Source organism: Electrophorus electricus, chromosome 14 (genome assembly GCF_013358815.1).
Source record: "Electrophorus electricus isolate fEleEle1 chromosome 14, fEleEle1.pri, whole genome shotgun sequence".
Classification (NCBI taxonomy): Eukaryota; Metazoa; Chordata; class Actinopteri; order Gymnotiformes; family Gymnotidae; genus Electrophorus; species Electrophorus electricus.
Genome location: NC_049548.1, coordinates 7,391,216 through 7,412,268, shown reverse-complemented (window position 1 = coordinate 7,412,268; position 21,053 = coordinate 7,391,216). Strand labels below are relative to the sequence as shown.

At 39.4% G+C, this 21,053-nt stretch overlaps 2 pseudogenes; one reads left to right on the top strand and one right to left on the bottom strand.

The window, feature by feature from the left end:
- Window positions 1-4: 4 nt before the first annotated feature.
- Window positions 5-8,477, top strand: LOC113569217 (annotated as a pseudogene).
- Window positions 8,478-11,973: 3,496 nt separating this feature from the next.
- Window positions 11,974-16,825, bottom strand: LOC113569113 (annotated as a pseudogene).
- Window positions 16,826-21,053: the final 4,228 nt, after the last annotated feature.

Genomic DNA, 21,053 nt, shown 5'->3' with positions numbered 1-21,053 from the left:
TAATAATAATAATAATAATAATAATAATAATAATAAATGATAATTTTCAGAAAGAAATGTAGTTTAAAGCGAACAGAATTGCGTTCATTACAAGATAGCGCATATTAAGACAAGATTCCCTAGGCGAACTTTATTGACATGACTAGAGGACATCCTATGCAGTCACGTAGGCTGTCACGTATAGTATACGGAGTTTCTGTATGTCGGAATAGCTAGATACGTCAATCACAGATGTTCTCGCTATTATAAACGGAGCAACGTCTTATATTCCCTTTATCATTTACATATCAGATCTGACGTATTCTCTATCTGATCTGTTGGATCACACGCTGGACCTCTGGGGACAAAATACGCGCTCTTGTCGAGCATCATAATGCAAAAGCAATTTTCTGCAGCTGTTCTGATAGCTGTTGAATGTGGTGCCATACCACTGCTCTGCTCCAGGGAAACAATTGGAAAATATCAGCAACAACCTCTGTCATGGACATACATCACGTATGCTATTTTAAGATGAGAATAGCGTCAAGAAAAATAGAAGTGTTTGGCGGGGTATGTAGGTCAGGGTAATCGTACAGGTCCGCCTTAATCTCGTCACGGAAAGTTGTAGTCTACATACATACTTCTGGTATTTCTATGGTTTTAAAGTCAAATTTGATTTCAATAACGAAATATTTATTACCCAGATACCCTCAAAGTGTGAAAAATCGAAACAGCTAACTGTAACTGCTTAATCAAAAACGGTGAAAGGCACTGCATTTGCTGCTTGGGCTATAGTGTACGACTGTCATGCTGAAATGGCCGACTCTTGAGGCTGTGGGCCAGTGTGACAACCTCTGAAGTATTTGAGCTTACACAACACTGCCCTGTCAGTATTCATAGACAGCTTGTATAATAATAGGTAGGCTGATATCACGCAACATTTTTTTCTGGTGATATTACAATACACACAAATCTGGACTTTTTTTTTTAAACTGTGAGAATAATAACATCAGGTTGGACCAACATCACCATTTTCCCAGACAGTTGCAGTGTTCATGAATGGTGAGACATTCCCCCAACCACACACACATACGTGCATGCATGTGCACACATGAACATATAAACACACATATTCAAGATGTAAAATAACATCTTTAACACCTCACCAGTCCAATAAATAACTAGAGAATTTCCTAGAGAATGCAGAATTAGTTCAAGAACAATGACTGTTTTATAATTATGGAATTAGTTATCTTGCTCAAAGGAACATATCTTAGGAAATGTCATGGTCCTAATTTATGACTAAGGTTTTAGCAGTGCGGAGGGAGGGGTTAAGAGGGTTTATCCAGTGGTGTGCCACCACATGCCCGCCTCCAGAACTCCCACATGAGATTGAGGGATGATGAGAGTTCCTCTTACATGTGGACAGACACCTAGGAGCAGCTGGGTACTGGGTACGTTGTCTAACGCACGCTAATGGTTTGAATTTCTTCCGCTCGTTTTCTACTGTGTTGGTATGTGTTAACCTATGGGAATCATTGGTAATGTAATTTATATGATTTACACTGGAAAGGACTTTTTTTACAACGCATAGTATAGTTGTGCTGTGTTGGTCTGGCTCTAGTTGAAGATCACAAGTTTGCTCCGTTGTTTAAGAGGAAATTACACAAAAGGTGTTCTAATTACAGGATGTTTACCACAGACTCTGTGTAAACCAGTGATCTCACAGTTATGTGTTCCCTTCAACTTTCAATCTTAGGGAACAGTCGTGCATCTCTTATAGAGTTGAACCTATTATATCCATGTGCTTTTTTTCCCATCCAATTATATATTTGACTTAACACCCAAGAATTAAGAATGCATTTTTACTGAATACAGAAACACTCAACAAATATTAATGCTTGCTAAGAATGGCATATGTAACAGAAAGTTCAATAGAGATAAAACACTGCTCAATGCACTGCTCAATGTTTTAATACCTTGACAAAAAGTGACTCTATATATATATATATATATATATATATATATATATATATATATATATATATATATATATATATATATAAAATCTGAGAACTAAGCATTTCTTTTACTCTCTAAAAGTTTTTTTAACAATCCATCATACTTACTATATACCTACACATTGTGGAATATTTATATGATTACTCGTAGAATGCTTTATTCTGCATACTGAATGTAATTTAGGGATTGGTTGAACTGAAGCTTTGGGAACATGACTCATTGTGCATTTATATCTAGTAGCGGTGTGGTCACAGTGGTGGGGATTGTTTGGGTATCACTTGTAAAGTCATGATTCCACCTTCAGCATGATTGTCTTGATCATTAGGGAACATTGTGAGGCTGATTTAACCATCTGATGTACATTGTATGTTCTTTCTTGCATCTTTAGGAAAATGATAGTGATATAACGTTTACAGGACCTATTGTATGTGGCCTCAAACACAGCTGATTTATAGCATGCAGTGTGCTATTAAAGACATTGACCCTAGAATACACTAGAGTTGTGAAAGAAAAGCCACTTCAGGCGTGGTGATTTGGGGCAGGTTACATTAAATCGAACACAAGGGAATCTCTTTTGCAAAGTGGCTAAATGTTATAGATTGCAGTGTTGATATGCAGTTGGATACCACGGACATGGGGACTGAACAAAAGCTCAGTGGTCACTTGATTACTGGCACCTTCCTGTCTGAGTTCCAGATGGGGGAAATAGAGCTTTGGCACCTTTGGATTCATTCATAATAGATAACGGGAAGTGAAACTCTCGGGCCACACTCCCTTGCTGGCTCCACATAGAAGCAGATCAAGAATTTCAGTTGATGACTGCAGACGTTACTGGGAATGAACAGACTGACTGTTTATTGTGCTTCCACATTATTTCTAAGATGGAAATAGACAGAACACAAGCGAAAAATTACAATACGCAGAGAGACAATGCTTGTGGTTTGCTAATGGTGTATTGATTATTTTATGCACGTGACATTTAGCTCTTGGGGGCACAGCCAACCATAGCCATGCGACAGGGGCCTCTGACACCATTTGAAACACTGCCTAAGCAATGTGCATGGCCATGTAGCAGAATCCACAGCAGTATAAAGACTTTGATGTTCTCTGCTGAAAGCTGTACCATAGGGTATTTCACCAACTGTTTGTATTTCAGGGAGTTAAGGACATAAACCAATCTACACACTGCGTAGATAATGTATAATAATGTAAAACTGTCAAAGTACTAGCAATAACAATGTGTTGAAATATTTTGTATGCCACACATTCAACATGGAGAACAAAAACAGTATTTTTGAATTTGTAAATTATTTAAAACAAAGATTAAGCAAAATGCTTCCTAACTGAGTTTATGGGTCATGAACACGGCTACCAGTGTAGCCTATTGTACGATGGTGGCAGGTTATACATTAGTGGAGAGATTATTGGCAGATTACAAAGGTGGGCAATGGTTTTGTCTGGCATGACCTACTACACACTACTCGCGTACTGATTGGGCCCTCAATTGTTATGGGTAGGTAAAACTACCCGGATGGTGGAGAGTGCTCTGTCCAAACTGAGGAAGAAAACCAGGGGTGCATAGAGAAAGAAATATATATACAGATAAATATATATATTCTATGTATGTACAAAAATATATTAACAATGTATGTACAATATATGTATATTATGATTATATACACAATATACAATGTATATGGTTGAGTATATATGTACACAATCTACAGAATGTACAGATCCATTGTATAGTACCATATCTACAGTTGTTGTAACAGGTTAATTGAGTATAAATCTAAAATCTATATATACAGATGTACAGATATACAGTCATGTTACGTGGTGGTGGTGGTGGTCCCCACAGTTTATCAGTTTCCCTGATTCAGGGCCCGAATGGCTTGTGGGAAGAAGCTCCTCTTCAGCCTCTCTGTCTTGGCCTTCAGGGAGCGGAAGCGCCTCCCTGACCTCAACAGAGAGAAGAGTCTATTGTTGGGATGGGTGGGGTCCTTCACAATTTTCCTGGCCTTGGTTTGGCACCTGGTCTGCAGGTCAGGAAGTTCCGAGTGAGTGATGCGCTCTGCTGAACGCACTACCCTTTGGAGTGCTTGTCTGTCCTGCTTGGTGCTATTTCCAAACCAGACTGTGATGTTCCCCGTGAGGATGCTCTCGATAGTGCAGGTGTAGAAGTTCCGCAGTACCTTGGAGGGCAGTCTGAAGTCCCTTAGGCGTCTGAGGTGGTAAAGACGCTGACGAGCCTTCTTTGCCAGGGAGCTGGTATGGCGGGACCAGGACAGGTCCTGCGAGATGTGAACACCAAGGTACCTGAAACTATCTACTCTCTCCACCGTGGTTCCACTGATCCTCACAGGTTGGTAGTGCCGCTCCTGCTTCTTGCTGCAATCCACGATCAGCTCTTTTGTCTTACTGACCTTTAGGAGGAGATTATTTTCCTGGCACCAGTTTTCCAGGTGTTTAATCTCCTCCAGGTAGGCCCTCTCGTCGTTGTCCGAGATCAGACCCACGACAACGGTGTCATCAGCTAACTTGACAATGATGTTAGAGCTGGAAGTGGCTGTGCAGTCGTAGGTGTACAGTGAGTAGAGCAGGGGGCTTAGGACACAACCCTGAGGAGCTCCAGTGCTGAGGGTGAGGGTGGATGAGGCGCAGTTGCCCACCCGTACTGATTGTGGTCTGTCTGTTAGAAAGTTGGAGATCCAGTCGCACAGGGATGTATGCAGTCCTAGATCTCCCAACTTAGTAGTGAGTAGGGAGGGAATGATAGTGTTAAATGCTGAACTGTAGTCGACAAATAGCATTTTAACATAATTTCCCCTCCCTTCGTCCAGGTGAGTCAGTGTAGTGTGGAGCAGATGTGCAATCGCATCGTCAGTGGAGCGGTTGTGGCGGTTCAACAAGGGACAGGTGTGCATAATTGGATGCAATAACAAGCAAATTGGTCTTGAGGAAGTGGTCGTGTGTGTGTGTGATTGTGGTGTGTGTCCTGCGGGCTGGGTGCCGATCGGACCGTGACAGGTGACCTTAATCCCTCTGTTATTTAAAAGTCAAAAAAAGAAAAAAGCTTTCGCTCTACATTTTCTCTCACATACTAATCATTTGTTCAGTAAAAAGTCAAAGTTTTCCTCACAGAAACAGACCCATTTCTCTTTTCACATTGAGTTTGCTTTTGTGTCTACTCAAAAGATGAAATAACAGTATAAAATAAGTATAGACTTCTTTACTTGTCCATTCATTAGTAAAGCCTAAGTTGTGTGTGTTATGCCAACATGTGTACTCACTCACTCACTCTCTCTCTGTCTCTCTGTGTTTGTTTCTTTCTTTCTCTTGGAACAGATCTTAGTGACCTGAACAGAACATCATGGGAGGCGTTGCACTGGACGATGGACCCAGCGGTGTGAAGGCCCCGGATGGCGGGTGGGGTTGGGCTGTGCTCTTCGGCTGTTTTGTCATCACTGGGTTCTCCTATGCCTTCCCCAAGGCTGTCAGTGTCTTCTTTAAGGAGCTGATCAGAGAATTCGGTGTGGGCTACAGTGGCACGGCCTGGATCTCCTCTATTCTGTTAGCAATGCTCTACGGCTCAGGTAAGAATTGGATATAAGTGAGCAAGGATTCGTGAGGGCTTATTCTGGACTAGAGAAGTATTTCTTTAAATCAATACATCAGTAATATAGCCTCATCCTGGGAATGTTGTTTGACCTGATAAAAAGTGTGTTGTGTGTGTGTGTGGTTTATTTATTTTTATTTCATTGCAGCTGCAGTATTATTAGAATATTATTCATAAGATTACTCACAGATAACATATTTTAAATTAACAGTGATTTGATTCTTACAGGGCCCCTGTGTAGTGTCTTAGTAAATCGCTTTGGGTGTCGTCCTGTGATGATGGTGGGTGGCCTCTTTGCATCCGCCGGCATGATCTTGGCATCCTTCGCCACCAACATTATTCACATCTACCTAAGCACAGGCGTGATCACTGGTGAGAGTCATTGCCCCCACTTATTTATTATTTTTTTTGGTAATCTTAGCATTTAATACAATTCATGTGTACTTTGTGGAGCCTTGAAACTAATTTCAAAAATAGGCCATCTTGGTGGGCCATAAGCACCCTTGAGCATATAATACAATCTAAAATTGGTTTTATAATGGATAGAGAGGTATAGATGGACAGAGCTTTACTTGTCCTGGGAGAAATGCATCATATAATGTGTGATGTACTACAGGTTTGGGTCTTGTGCTGAACTTCCAGCCCTCCCTCATCATGCTGAACTGATACTTCAGTGAGAAAAGGCCTCTAGCCAATGGGCTTGCGGCAGCTAGGAGCCCTGTTGCACTGTGCTGTTTGTCTCCACTGGGCCAAGCTCTTCAGGCTCCATGTCAAAGGACTATGCGTCTCTGGTAGTTTTCTGCATCTTCTTTGGTATTTCCTATGGTATGGTGGGCGGCTTGCAGTTTCAAGTGCTAATGGCAATTGTGGGAACAGAGAAATTCTCCAGTGCCATCGGTCTGGTATTACTGGTAGAGGCCGTTGCTGTGTTAGTGGGGCCACCCGGGGCAGGTTAGTGTTTTATACATCTTTTCTCAGTATGATGTATTCTAGGTAAAGCCATAAAAGCATTTAAAGGGTTGAGTTAAAATTGTTGTTTTTGGGGTTTTGGATTTCAGGGCGGCTACTGGATGCCACCAAGGTCTACATGTATGTCTTCCTGCTGGCAGGCTGTGAGGTGGTCCTCTCAGCTCTTGTACTGTGAATCTGCAATATCCTCTTCATCAAGAAGCCCCAGAAACCTGACCCTTCTGCCAAGATGGAGATGGCTGTGACAGAAGCTGAGATGGAGCAGCTCAACAGTGTTCCTCGGGATGAGGATGAAGATGAAGGGCAGCCAGAGAACATGGAGGTAGGAGAACAAAGTGTCAAGCAAACAAGAGGAAAGCAGGTGGAGGAACCACAAAAAAAGTCCACAGGGGAACCAGACAAAGCCGAGAGCAGCAAAGACGAAGAGGGTGCAAAGGACCCTGCACAGAAGGACTCTAAAGAGGCAACGAAAACAAATGGATGTGTGGTGGAACCCGAATCTTCTCTGTGATGATGTTACCATGAGAAACTGAACATGCACTGAGGATGTTCTTGATTAAGGAAGAATATTGCAGTCTTGTGTGTTTAGTGCTTTAATGTTGTAAGCTTTACTGTACTGTGATGAAACCATGTTTTATGGTCCCTTAATTACCTTACTATACTCAATCCCATCATATGTAACACAATAACAAAATCTCATCCTCTTGACCAGTTACAAAAAAGGCTATATCCCTAACAACATAAATAGCTAATTAAGTATATGAAGGATCACAGGTAAGCAGTTTGAAAAGAAGTTAACCACTTAACAGATTGTATGGTAGTAATTCTCCATTTTAAATCCACTAGGTTGAGGAAGCCACGTTTTTAAATACTCAGTATGCAGGTACGAGGTTGATCTGAGGTGATGAATGGAGCTACACAGATTACTTAAATGTGCAGGAGTGAGATTAAGAGGAATTAAATCTGGCACTTTTAGAAATGGAGCCACATCTTTGGCCAGTAAGCATTCACAGCAACAGGGCATCATTATGTCTGTGAACATGATGTTTGATTCTCTGTTGCATGTAGCATTGGCTACTGTATATTGTGTGTATTGTACATTAACCTAACTGTAAAACATTGAAGTTGAACTAGCCCTGAGTGAGTGTGCGAGCATAAAAATGTAAATTGTTATAGTTCATGTTCTAAAGTTCGACATTGGTCTTATGTTAAGTAACTCAAAATAAAATGTGTAACTTGTATGATATAGTGAGCAATCAGTGTAGTTTGGGATGAAATCACATGTTCCTTTTTTTTATGGTATAAAACCTGACATGTCCCCCCCCCCCCCCATACAAAATTAAGTCCTAGTTCATTATCAAGCCATTTTTTGACCTAAATTAGATGTTCTAGCAGAGAAACACCAAACCAGTGGTGCTCAAGAGACTCAAGAAGAACCCACCACAGAATCATTAAGCACTGAATTATTTTTTGATTATATCAAAAAGAAAAAGATGCTTGAAAGAATTGGTACTGGTACCAGTATTTTACTGTTGTTTAATTTTTATATTTTAGCCTGGTTAGCCTTGGTTACAGGTCGTTTTACTGTAATCTACTACTGTTTGTTTTTGACCTTTTATTCAGAACTATTGCTGACTTATAATTTTAGTAAGTAATAAAGTTATGGCAGCTACATAGCTAATATCTTTAAAAGTGTACTAACTGTCCATCTAAATTTACTTTCAGACATTTCTTTAATAGTAAACCAGCACATTGTATGTGGGACTTTTGTATATGCTTTAAAAACTCTTGAGATTTGGCTGTGCCTTAAACTTAAATTACAGTCATAACCTTTAATTATTTTAGAAAAATATTTCTGCAGTCACAAATAAACTTGTCTTTTTTTTTTAAAGAGGGCGTGTATGTGTTATGTGCTTGTATTAAATGCTTATTTAAATTCAGATGCATTCAGACTCCCCACAACCATAGTGGTGGTTCACCAATGAGGCACATAACAATTAGCAGCAGATTTGTGCCGTATTACTGGGGCAGTCCAGCTGGTGTCCATTCACAAGTGAATTAGCTGTCTCTGCAGCTGCAATTTTTTGCTGCCTGCACACTTTGTTGATCAGAGGCTTAACGAGCTAACCATACCCGCAGGTTGCCATGGATACTAAATATATTAAACATATGAGATGGGAGGTCCAGAATCACTAACCTTCTACTATAAGGCTACTAGACACACAATAAATAAACTCAGGGGAGTGTGTGTGGTAAAATACCTTATTGCTGAATGTGGCTGAATCCCCCTGCCAAATACAAAAAACCCAACAACAAAACAAACAAACAAAAAACAACAAATAAAATAGAACCAATGTACAGCCATGTAACTAATGTACCACACAAAAATAATAAAACAGCATTAAAAGGGGTAATTAATGAAATCTGAATAAAGCACAATTAATTGTACACAAAAATGATGGTATCCAAGTGCTAGCCTATGACTTTAGTGCAGATTCATTTACATTTTCACCTTATTCATGAGATGTCCTACCACTCAGATAATGGCAAGTTTTTCTTTTGGTACCTTAATTCTCTCATACTTTGCCAAAGGTTTTTCTTGGACACTAACATTTCCAGAAACCTATTACTATCTGAGTGGTGACTCAGGCTGGCAGTATACAAGCCCGTTAAATGCTTACTTGTATTAGTTGGCTGTGCTCCACACCATCCCTCCATAGGTGGAGCAGGTTGTCCTTTGCATGTACACCACTAATACGATGGCCTCTTGATTTAGGGAAGAACTGTCCTTTAAAAACACTTTAATAAAAAAAGGCTCCAGTACAAATCCTGCCCAATCTATTGTAATTCTGACCCATTTCCAGCTGGCCATGAAGCATCTCAGGCACATCTTTGTTACTCCTTTGGGAAAATCTTCCAGTAGCCCTTTTCACTAGCATATTTACCACTTCATTTTCCATCTGAATTTCTTCACACTGACAGAGGTCATCAATCACATTCAAACTACACTGAGATCTCCCTCAACTCTGTATGGGACTGCTGCGCCTCACATCGGCCTAGCTTCAAGACATTTCATGTTCTTTTGTGAGTAATATCAGAGACTTTAGGACACCGAGATTCTTCTGATGAGCCTCACTCTAGCCTATGCACATGAAAGTCTTAGATTTTGCCTCTAGTTTAAAATTCACATGCCAATATCCCTCCTGCAGGTCCAAGGAAGAAAACAAATGAGATCCAGAGAGCAGATCCAGTGACTCCCAGAGAACAGGTATGAGGCCCAGAATGTGAAACTATTAACAGCTATTGAATTAATAATTCAATAGTCCTTGAGGCTCTCAGGGCAAGCCATTTATATGTCCTTGAGCCTGCCTCCTATCTAGATTTATATTGCTTCATTTGAAAACAATAGCAACAGTGCCAAATCAGTGCAATTTCTCAGCATTTAGTGTGAAACCACTAATTGGTGAAAAAAAAGAAAAAAAAACACTTATGAAAATGAAGACTTGAACTAAATGGTTTATAAGAATGGCTTTCAGATGCTAATGGAACATATTAGGATGGTACCTAGTCACCACCAGAGGGCAATTAATGCTCTTCTACTGCATTATCAAACTATATTTGCAAATAATTTAAGTAGTGCTGGCTTACTGAAGATACTATGAAGATTGGTTTAACTTACAAATGACATTCTCTACAAAGGGTTCTCTAAAAGTCCACAACTTATAAACCAGAATGTTAGACCATAAACAGACCAATAATGGAACTGTTAAGACATCTCACTCTCCTTGTCTCCACTTTTCTGCATGTACACCTACAATAAGGATTTGCTTTTCAAACAAGTCAAAAACACAATGATGATACAGTTCAAATAAAACAAGTAGTTCATTTATTTACACATGTACAAAAAATGTGCACAAATACAGTGATACAAATTCTATTAGGGTTCACAGATTGGCATAACACCAATGGAGTGGCGCCAAAAATGGCCATGGGCTTTAGAGAACTGGGTAATGTTATTCACCCATTCTGAGCTTATAAATCTGCCCACTTCAAATGTAACAGGTACATTAGAAAGAAGTACATGAGCGAGGCTGTAACGCACCATACATCTTAAAATAGGAACGCTAGTTTGGAGCTGCTTTCTCGAGGCCAAATACTGATTCACTCATGTGTCAGTTAAAAGAACAGCTCAGATCAGCACACCTGTCCTAAGAAGCATAATACATATGAACTTAGGCTCAGCTATTAGGTGCATCTGTTGAGCCACATCAGTGCTGAACACTCCTTAAGGATATATTACAATTTCACAGCTTGGAAATACAAGAGAGGTGGGTGGGTGGTAACACACACACACACACACACACACACACGTTTAACCCCCCCCCCCGCAAAAAAAAAGGGGCATGATGAAAGGGTAAAAAAAAAAAGCAACCCAAAACAAAAACAACAAAAAAGCACCCACCCCCCAAATGATTCAAAACAAGTCAAAAACACACACAACAATAAAGCATGCGAGTTCCACTAAGTCCCACTGAATGTATGCTACAGGGAAAGATTTTTATCCCAAGCAAAAAAATGGAGAGATTTTTGGCCCCTTAGTGGTTTGTCCAACATCATGTAAAAAGAATCCATTTTACCTCACTCACCAGTTAAACGAAGGGCTATCAAAACATAATATCAGTAGAATGGGTAGTATGGGTAAAATAAAAACTCAACCTGAACAGTTAGAGAGCCTGTTATGGAAGTGAACACCTAATAAAAAAAGATCTTAAAAAGAGCAATGTCAAAAGAACCAATTAAACCAGTAAATCAATACACAAAAGTCAATGTAAAAAAACAAAAACAACGAGTTGAACGCATAGAGAAACTAATAGTATAAATGTGACGCCAATGTAAAGAATGCTGGAGTTTGGCTGGCAGATTCAGTCTCTACTGTGCCAGTATACTGACATCACCTTGGATACAAGTGACTTCAAATCGTCAGCTTTTGTGTGCACATATTGTATAAATAAGAGTGTAAATGGACAGAGAGCAAGAGACAATAGAGAGCAAAAGACAGACCCTTAGAGGTCAAGTTGGATCTGAACCATTTTGGTTTTGTTGATTGAAGCAGACTGCTCTGCTTTTTAGGTGTTAGAGAAGAGCCATGTACAGGTGGGCCAACCACTACACTCTGGGTTCTGGCTTCTGGGACACGTAGTCTGAATGTAAAGTAAAGAGCAGAACACCAATTGATATTTCACACCTATATCAGGCTACACATTGCGGTGTGGTACAAGCGTCTGGGTCAATTATTTCACTTGTTTTGAGTACATTCCAAACCAAGTAATAAGTGTCACAACTTACTTGGTGCTACTGCCTTCAAACAAGGACATGCTGATCAGCTACTTGCCGTGATGATAGAAGGGAATGCTATTCTGAGGTGAAGAAAGAGAACATTACAGCACCTGTTCTGTTTCCATCAACAACTTAGGGAACTGGGATTTCTTCAGACAAAAGCTATGCAAAACAAGTATTCCAGAGACATTCAATTCATATTAAACATTCAGAGTATTTGTGGAATTGTTTATGTAAATGAATAGTAAGAATGTCAAATTTCTTGGATGATAGAAGAATTACAATTACAACTTTGACAAAGCACAAATACCATAAAAATAAATAACAATATATATATGCCCCTCCAAATGATTGCTAACCCTTAACCGCTATGTGCACCTCCAGTTTTAAGCTCATTTTTGAATTTTGAATATGCACTTGTTCAACACTAGTTATCTGAAATTGTACACAGACATAGAAGTAGACATTTGTGCCAAGACATCCTTTCACATCCATCAGTCACTATACATCGAGTTTTCTTTTTTATAAAACATTAAAACGTTCAACAACTTACTAAAAGACAATATTAGCTTCATTGTTAAAGGCTAAACAATATTAGCACCATTGCATTTAGGCCCAAAGGTAATGCTGGGGAAAATACTGTAAAGAAATGGTATGCTCGCTCATTTATATTTAAAATTTGTAGCAGTATTGCAAATTTTTCCAGCATCGAACGGAAACATTCAGTGATTTGTGATACAAACATCGTTGTCCATGCTAGAAGCCACTGAACAGCCTCTCAGCTTCTAGCTCACCCAACTTCACTCGAACAACTACACAAACTTCAGCTAAAATAAGCCTCTTTCTTGCCATAAGATCCAAAAGTACTGGCGATCAAATTATTCACTAAAACCAATATGCATGACTATCAGTTTCGTCAGTATCATATGCATTACAGTTTATCTGGCTTAGAACGCACAAGCAATGTTTTGCTGTGTGCATGGCTATACCTGACCATGGGTAACCAAATAAGGCAAGAGAAGCATCTACGTTTGTGTCTACGCGCCCTCCATGTCTAAGCGTGAATGCAATTGCGAATGATAGCCCCCACCCCCTGCTGCCCAACACCTTGGTACTCAATAAATGTGAACAAGTCACACTCAAAGAAAACAGCCCTTTATTGCCAAACAGCAACCATGAAATCTAAAAGGAGGGTGTTAACTGTCTATTCAGAAAGACTGCTATGTGAGTAACGTGCATTTTGTGATTACTAAAGGCTTGCATATTTTGTGGAAGGTTACAACCGAAAGGAACCTGTATTTTTGTACAAAGACGTGACCAAGCAAAAACTTCACTAACATTCTATATACTTTTTAAACATGTCAGGCAGTTGCTTTTATGGTAAGTGAATTTTCGATGTAAAATCAGAAGTTCTTATAGCATGTTTTAAAAGGCCATTTAAAAGGACTGGCACAGCTGTGGTGGAAATGAACCAAAAAACCCCATGATGTATTCAGTGTGGGATTTCTGGCGGATGGTTATATGTTGATGGCTGCAAATCGGTAAGCATGTACTTATATTAGTCCTAGGAAATTTTATGTAGCTATATGTACTGTATTTTAAGAATATTCCATGCCATCAAGTGATGTATTTTATTATGCCAGTTCGGGCACAGGTGCAGGGCCCGATCCGGCATACTCAAATTGTAAGTATAAATGAGAAGGCATACCATTTCTTTATAGTATTTTCCCCAGCATAACCTTAATAGTAATGAATATAATATTGTTTAACAATATTTAACAATGAAGCTATGAAGCCAATATTATTTTTTAGTAAGTTGCTGCATACTCGATGTATGCATTTGGAGAGGTTTTTGCGCACTTTGGAGAGGTCTAGCACACCTAGTTGAAAATACTTATTACTTATTAATTTCTACTAATTTCTATTAATTTCTAATTAATTACTACTTATTAATTTCATGCATAAGCTCAAAAGTGGTCAATTTATTAGACAAGACCTTGGTGACTCAATAAACGTAGAGGATAACTGAAAATGAATCTCCAGCATCAAGATACACAATATAAACCCCCCAAATCCCCCAAAAGATGTTTTTGTTTGACATTTTCTTCTGCATTAGATGAGCCCAAATGATGGAAAAATAAGCCTGATGTGAATGGATGTCTTGTCCCAAATGTCTACTTCAGTTTGTATGCTGAATGATCATTGTGATGTGTGTACAATTACAAATAACTAGAGTTAAAGTAATCAAGTGCAAATCATTCAAAAATTTGCTTACAACTGGAGTTGCACATATGGGTTTTAATGTACACTCACACTCCCACTCATTCCCAGAAATAAATTAATCCTAGTTTTGGACTGCACTAGACCATGACTAGAGACAACAATAATCTACTTCATGTTAAGACATCATAAAAGTAGTTTCCATCTCCAGTTACAACACCCTTGAAGCAGATCCAGAGACACAGATGTTAGGTTGACTAGAGTTTATTAAGGATTTCTCCATTCTGCTGAAGTGCTCAAACAGGCTGATACTTGGGGTTGGAGCATCTTGTGGTTGTGTTGAGGGTGGGGATAGCCTCTACCTGTGAGGTGGACATGCGGGATGTGTTTGCTGGCAAACCCCACATAACAACGTTCACACACATGAAGAAACCTTTAGATGAATAAACATAAAACCCCATACAGCAGCACTGTCCAAATAATGAGGGCAATTCCATTGAAAGAAACTAGTATAACAAAAGAAAGAAAGGTGTGTGTGTGTGTATATACAGGCTCACCAGTATGTGAGGCTGATGTGAGGGGTGTGGGAGGTGCTGCGTCCTGTGTAGCGCGGGGTCTGCCTGAGGCTGCGGGCATGCCTCTGGCACCAGGGTTCCTGCCATGCCTCAGCCTCTCCTCCCGGTCTCTCCTCTCTCTCTCAGCGTCCTCTGCTGCTCGGTTAGCACCCTTAGTGAGAACACCGAGGTGAGAGGATAGTTTCAAAACTCTCTACAGGCACTTCAGCCACCATCACAAACACACAAACACTTCATTCATAGTCATGTGATGGAGCTGCTGCAGTTACAGCCACAACAGTACAGCATTCATGGACAGTAAATGTGCAAACTGTGCTTACAAATTTGAGCATGTTCCAATCAAAGACGTAGTCATAGGAAAATCCTTGTCTGGGGAACAGGTTCCTGAAGAGCTTCGATGGGAGTAGACATTTTTTTCTCACTGATGCGCTCGTATTTCTGTCTCTTGGTGGCAGCCTTCAGACCCTGTCATGGTAGTCAGCCCAGGTTAAAATACATCAGCACATAGCCCAAAGACTCCAGGTCATACCGCCGAGATTGCTCTGAAAGTGCATATAGCACACAGACACACGTCAGAAGGTAGAGCCCAGAGACCAGTAACATAACATGCATCAATAAGCCATCATGCCATAACAAGCTAGTACTGCCGATGTGTGCACATAGTGTTTCCTACAGGACACACACACAACCATTTAAGCATGAAGACTCCAAATTAGGCCCAGTGCACCTGGAGCACACAAAAAAACCTAATGGAAAAACAAACCCAGAAAAGCTACAGATCTCTCTGTACAGACTCTGCACCTACTCAGAATTCTGCTATAGGCCAACTAGGCCAGCTCCTCTGCTGCCATTTACGACGTGACTTTATAATCCCGCCTCCTGGCAGGCGCAGGCATGAGGAGCAGCAGTGCATATGCTTTACCTATGCCCAGGTGGGTGTTAATGGAGGCGTAGCGGGCCGTGCCCGTCAGGTTCTTGTTCTCGCGGTAGGGAATGTGCTGGTGGGTGCGGGCGTCCCGGTACTTCTTGGTCAGGCCAAAGTCGATGATGTAAACCAGGTTGCCCTTCTTTCCCAGGCCCATCAGGAAGTTATCGGGCTTCACATCTCTGTGGATGAAGTTCTTGGAGTGGATGTATTCTATACGGCTGATCTGTAGGGAGAATGTGTGTCAAGACATGGTGGACCAAAATGGGGATAATTCTATCATGCAATGAACAGAACACTACTAAAGGAAACAGTGTCAAATCAAAAACTGAACAGCAAAACTGCTCTGTAAGCAAGATCATTTAAAACTAGTGTACAACAAAGATCACGACATGTGGTGCTTTATTTTCTAGGTGAGCACAACTTTATACTGAAATGAGTAGGTCTTCAACAAAGGTTATATACTGAGTGTTAAGAGGAATGCAAGAGGGTTGGAAGAATACTGGAACTAATACCCATCTCTGTGCCCTTTCATTTGGGCAACAATCTTCTGAAGTTCACAGTGGCAGTCAGTATGCCACAGAAAAAAAATAAATACCCAACCCTCAACATATACATGAAGATTTTGTGTTCTTATACATTGGTGAGCTCATTTCCTTTAGGGATAAAGCCTACCACCTATTATTTTCTAAAAGCTCATTTCTGTGTTTAAGCCTTTTCCTGTTGTGAGCCCAGCTCCACCTACTTCCTGCCCTGTTTTACTGTTATTTTTGTCCACCTCACCATCTGGTCAGCCAGCAGCAGGACAGTCTTCAGGCTAAATTTCCTGGAGCAGAAATTGAAGAGGTCTTCCAGACTGGGCCCAAGCAGCTCCATGACCATAACGTTATAGTCTCCCTCTGCACCACACCACTTTATGGTGGGGATACCGACTGCAGGGTGAATGTCACAAAAATTAATAGATACTGAGTCTTCAGTCTGAAACCTTTGCATTTTCTTGCTTTCATTTAAAAATGACAGCAGTGGTGCATCACCTCCTCCCTGCATCATCTTGTAGATCTTGCTCTCAATGTGGAGCTGAGGATGTTTGGTCTTTACACATTCCAGCTTGATGGCCACTTCCTCCCCAACAGAGATGTCTGTTCCTGGGATAGGAGAGTTGAAAGGACAAAGAGATAAAGATATTGGGAAACAAAGTAAATCCAGTTTAAATTTTCAGTAAGATGCTAAGCCTCTTCACTTTGGATAAAAATATACCATAATTAAAAAGGAATGACCCAACACACCAATGGACCAGACTATCAAAGCACTGCATGGAAATGTTATACTGTGGATGTCAAAAGGTTTTATCAAATGTATTTTTCCAAAGGTGTGCACCAATGAATGCATAACTTGGTGAACTATGCAAATACTTGTAATGGTAACAAAATTAGGGTAATAGTCAGTCGGGCTCCAACTAAAGATTTGATAAACACAGACCAATTGGTTACTGAAGTGACAAATCAACTATTCATATTGTGGGTTGCACAATATCTTCAGCCATCAGTTTTTAAAATGTAGCTTGAGGTTGCTTTAGGCATGTGCTAACTAATAGTAAAGGTTTTTGGTGTTGCCATTGCACTATTGTTCACCCCAGTATGCATGAATCACTAGCTACAACTGGGAGCATTCTAGTCAAAAACATGTCACCATCTAAACAATTAAATTCACTGGGAAGTACATTGTTAACTAAATTCGATGACCAATGTCGATGACTTGTTGCACCCCTAATTATTAGGCTAGGTATTAAACAGAACAGCTTCAGAAATGTTCAAATGTAGGCTTGTACCCATCCTCATTCTATTAAAAGAACAAATATCCTTCTAGAATTTGTCAAATTCTAGGATTTTTATTTTAACAAAATATATAATGTCAGAGGTTTAAACAAACATAACAGTGGACAATGGCATGTAGTTAACCATCTTTCCCATTTATAAAACCAATGAGAGTTCAGTCTGAAATGTAAATGGATGTAGCACTTTGCCAGGATGGGACCATTTTTGGCTCATTCGATGAATTGACAAATTTCACCTGTTCATGCAGACTTGTAGAAGTACATTAACATCTTAGAAGATTAGATGTGTTCAATGGTGTCCAAAAGACAGGAAAAACAACTAAAAAAACCAAACAAACAAACCACCCCAACCAAACAAATAGAAACAAACAAAAACTCCTCTTGGCATCAAAAAAAGTGCAGAGGAAAAAAAAAGATGACTGTAGTTATTAAACAATAATAGCTAAGCACAACAAGTCTGAAAGCGCACCACACCCACTAACTCCTGTTTCACTCACACCCCACACAACATCTGCAATGATCTGGAATTGCAGAGGGAGCGGCAGTGCCAATCTTGGTTCAGTTTCCACCTTCTCCATGTCAATTAATATGATACTAGAAATACACAGACATCGAGATGTGTGACGCATAGGGACACTGATCTTACAATGGCCATTTCCCAACAACAACAACAAAACAGAAGGCAGCTTACATCTAAACCAAAATCTTGTCTAAGCAGTTTATTCTTTGTGTGCCTTGTTAAAATTGTGTCAAAGCACATACAAAGAGAGAAAGGGGAGGGTTGGTGGGGGTGGAGGGAAATAACGCTAACTAACGCGAGACTTCAAAGAACCGAGCAAAGTCATGATTATGCGTAAGGCACTTATTTAAATTAAAATGCTGTTTGTTTCCAATTAATTAGTCTATCTATCTATCTATCTATCTATCTATCTATCTATCTATCTATCTATCTATCTATCTATCTATCTATCTATCTATCTATCTATCTATTTGATATACAATTCTAACTGTATGCCTTGACCAATCACAGAAGCGTTGCTTATCTCTTTCAGGCCGGCTGGTAAGAATCTTGCTTGACTGTCATCCCTTAATTGCAGGCAATAAAGCGATTGTAGGCAATAAAATGAGAGACATCTTCCTGCTTATCTAATCTACGGTCTCACTCCCTTAAAGTTCTTTGCTTACATAAACATTTTTTCTAGGGAACAGGATAGTGCTGAATGTATGTGAATCACTGAAGCACATAGTATTTCCTTGACACTATCTATCTATCTATCTATCTATCTATCTATCTATCTATCTATCTATCTATCTATCTATCTATCTATCTATCTATCTATCTATCTATCTATCTATCTATCTATCTATCTATCTATCTATCTATCTATCTATCTATCTATCTATCTATCTATGTTTAAAATTACATTTGATACATTCTAAAGACTTATATTTATGACTAAATTAAGATGCCACTAGCGGTAGGCCTAATTGTGCGACATTTTTTTGTTTTGTGACCAAACAATACAAATTGTACTTTGAAATTGCTTGTAGGTGTACTGACTCCTGATGACACATCACCAAAGTGCAATCAGTAGTAGAGATCTTACATTTATACACAATATTGCTAATATATGCATTAGACAATTTAGTGACATTTGTGAAAACCTCATCTCATGACAGGTGTGAATGCTTTTTTCATAGAAAAACTAAGGCTAAAAATATTAATCTGATGCTGCACAATCATGTGGTATTTCAGCTTGTAAGAATATTTGAGAGATAGACAAGAAATGTTTATGTGAGTTTTTGAGTTTTCAAATGCAATAAAAAAGACAAATTAAGGTTAATCCAGATTATAGCTCTAAACTCAGTCCAGGGGGATGTCAGAATCTACACATCTTCATGAAAAAGTTTGTGATAGTGTGTGTATCCAGTTCATTCACTTTTATATATTTTACATTAGATTAAGGCCCAATCCAATTTTGCCCCTTGCCCCTACTACTTAGCCCTACCCGTCCATTTTGCGCATTCACCATAGGGGTAGGGTGTTCCGATTCTTGTTGAGATCAGAAGTACTGAAATCACAGTCCTCAAGGTCCATGTCCAGTGGCCAACCAGTTGCATGGATCATTTAATCAACTACAAAGGATACAGGAGCAGATTTTCATTCAAGGTCCAGATTTCAATACCACCGAGAGAGGGTTAGAGCAAAGTTTTTTCGAAGGTATTCTCCAAACATGAAGTTATGAGAAATTTCTCAGAATGTCTTGTGATTCACTAGCAAGAATGCTAAGCGAGCAACCAAAGAAACCTACAAATCTAAATGTTTTCTTTGTTAAAGATATAAAAATTACAATAAGCATGATCTTAGTTTAATATTGTTTCAATGCATTATGGTCTTCTTCATAACAAGTTTACAAATCACTAGCAGCCTTTCCTTAGGGAATAGTGAGCTTCATCGGCTGAGCCCGGCTCCAATCGACGCCCTTCAGCCAGTGTGCGGAAGACAGGGCGACTGCGCCTCTCTGTGGCAGTTTGGGCTGGGTAGGCTGAGTCCAGTTCTACTGCCCCCCCCCAGAAATGTTCTTATGTAACTGCACTCTAAAGGTACACGGGTTTGTATTTTATTTATGTATTTGCTTATACGTCTCATATACTTTAATTAGAATAATAATTAAAGAAAGGTATAATATATACGATTACTGGCTGATTATAAAAAAGTAAATGCTAATTTATGCACATTTTATTTATGCAATATTTATTTTTATAAAGCTATATAAAATAGGCTACATTTTGTTACTCATTTCGATGACCAAATGCCAAGTAACGAAATGTTTTGGCCGGAACATTTCCTTCCAGCTTGGATAAAATAAATTTCAAATAGGTGTACAAGAGGAACAAATCCTTTTTAAAGGGGGTTTGAACCAAAGGGTTAACCATTCACACTAACGATTAGCTCTACAATTGAATCAAATGTACTGAGGTCAATCACATTACAAACCAATATATTAGCAATTTTATGTTCAATCCATGCTGTTATGCCCTTAGAGACAGTGCTTATTATGCTAATGCTATGGGCACTAACTCTTATTCTGCTGTTGCTAATACTGGGGTGTCTCCCTCTAGTCACTTTGATGATGTATTTTTTTAAATAGACAACAACTATGACAGTACAGCTATCTCTAATAACTATTTTGATTCTTACTTAGATGACACATAATTCATCCACCAAGTTATCTTGTTCTGTATTGTCAGTATGCCTGTCCCGGGTATCAAATGACCCGCATATTAGTTGTAGTAATTCGTCTTACAATGTTATGTTGTGCATTTGCCCTCATGTCATTCTGTGTACTGTCCTCCAGTGTTGCACCAGGGTATATAAAATATATGAAGGAATAAAACAAATTGACTTGACCTCACTGAATGCAATTCATGATAATGTACATCAATAATGTAATACAAGTAAAACTGATACGGAGTTAGAACTCTGAAAACAAAATCCCTCTTAGAGAAAGTCATGAGAGCACAAAGAGTCTACTGTTTCTCACTCACTTTTACTTTCTAATTACATCAGGT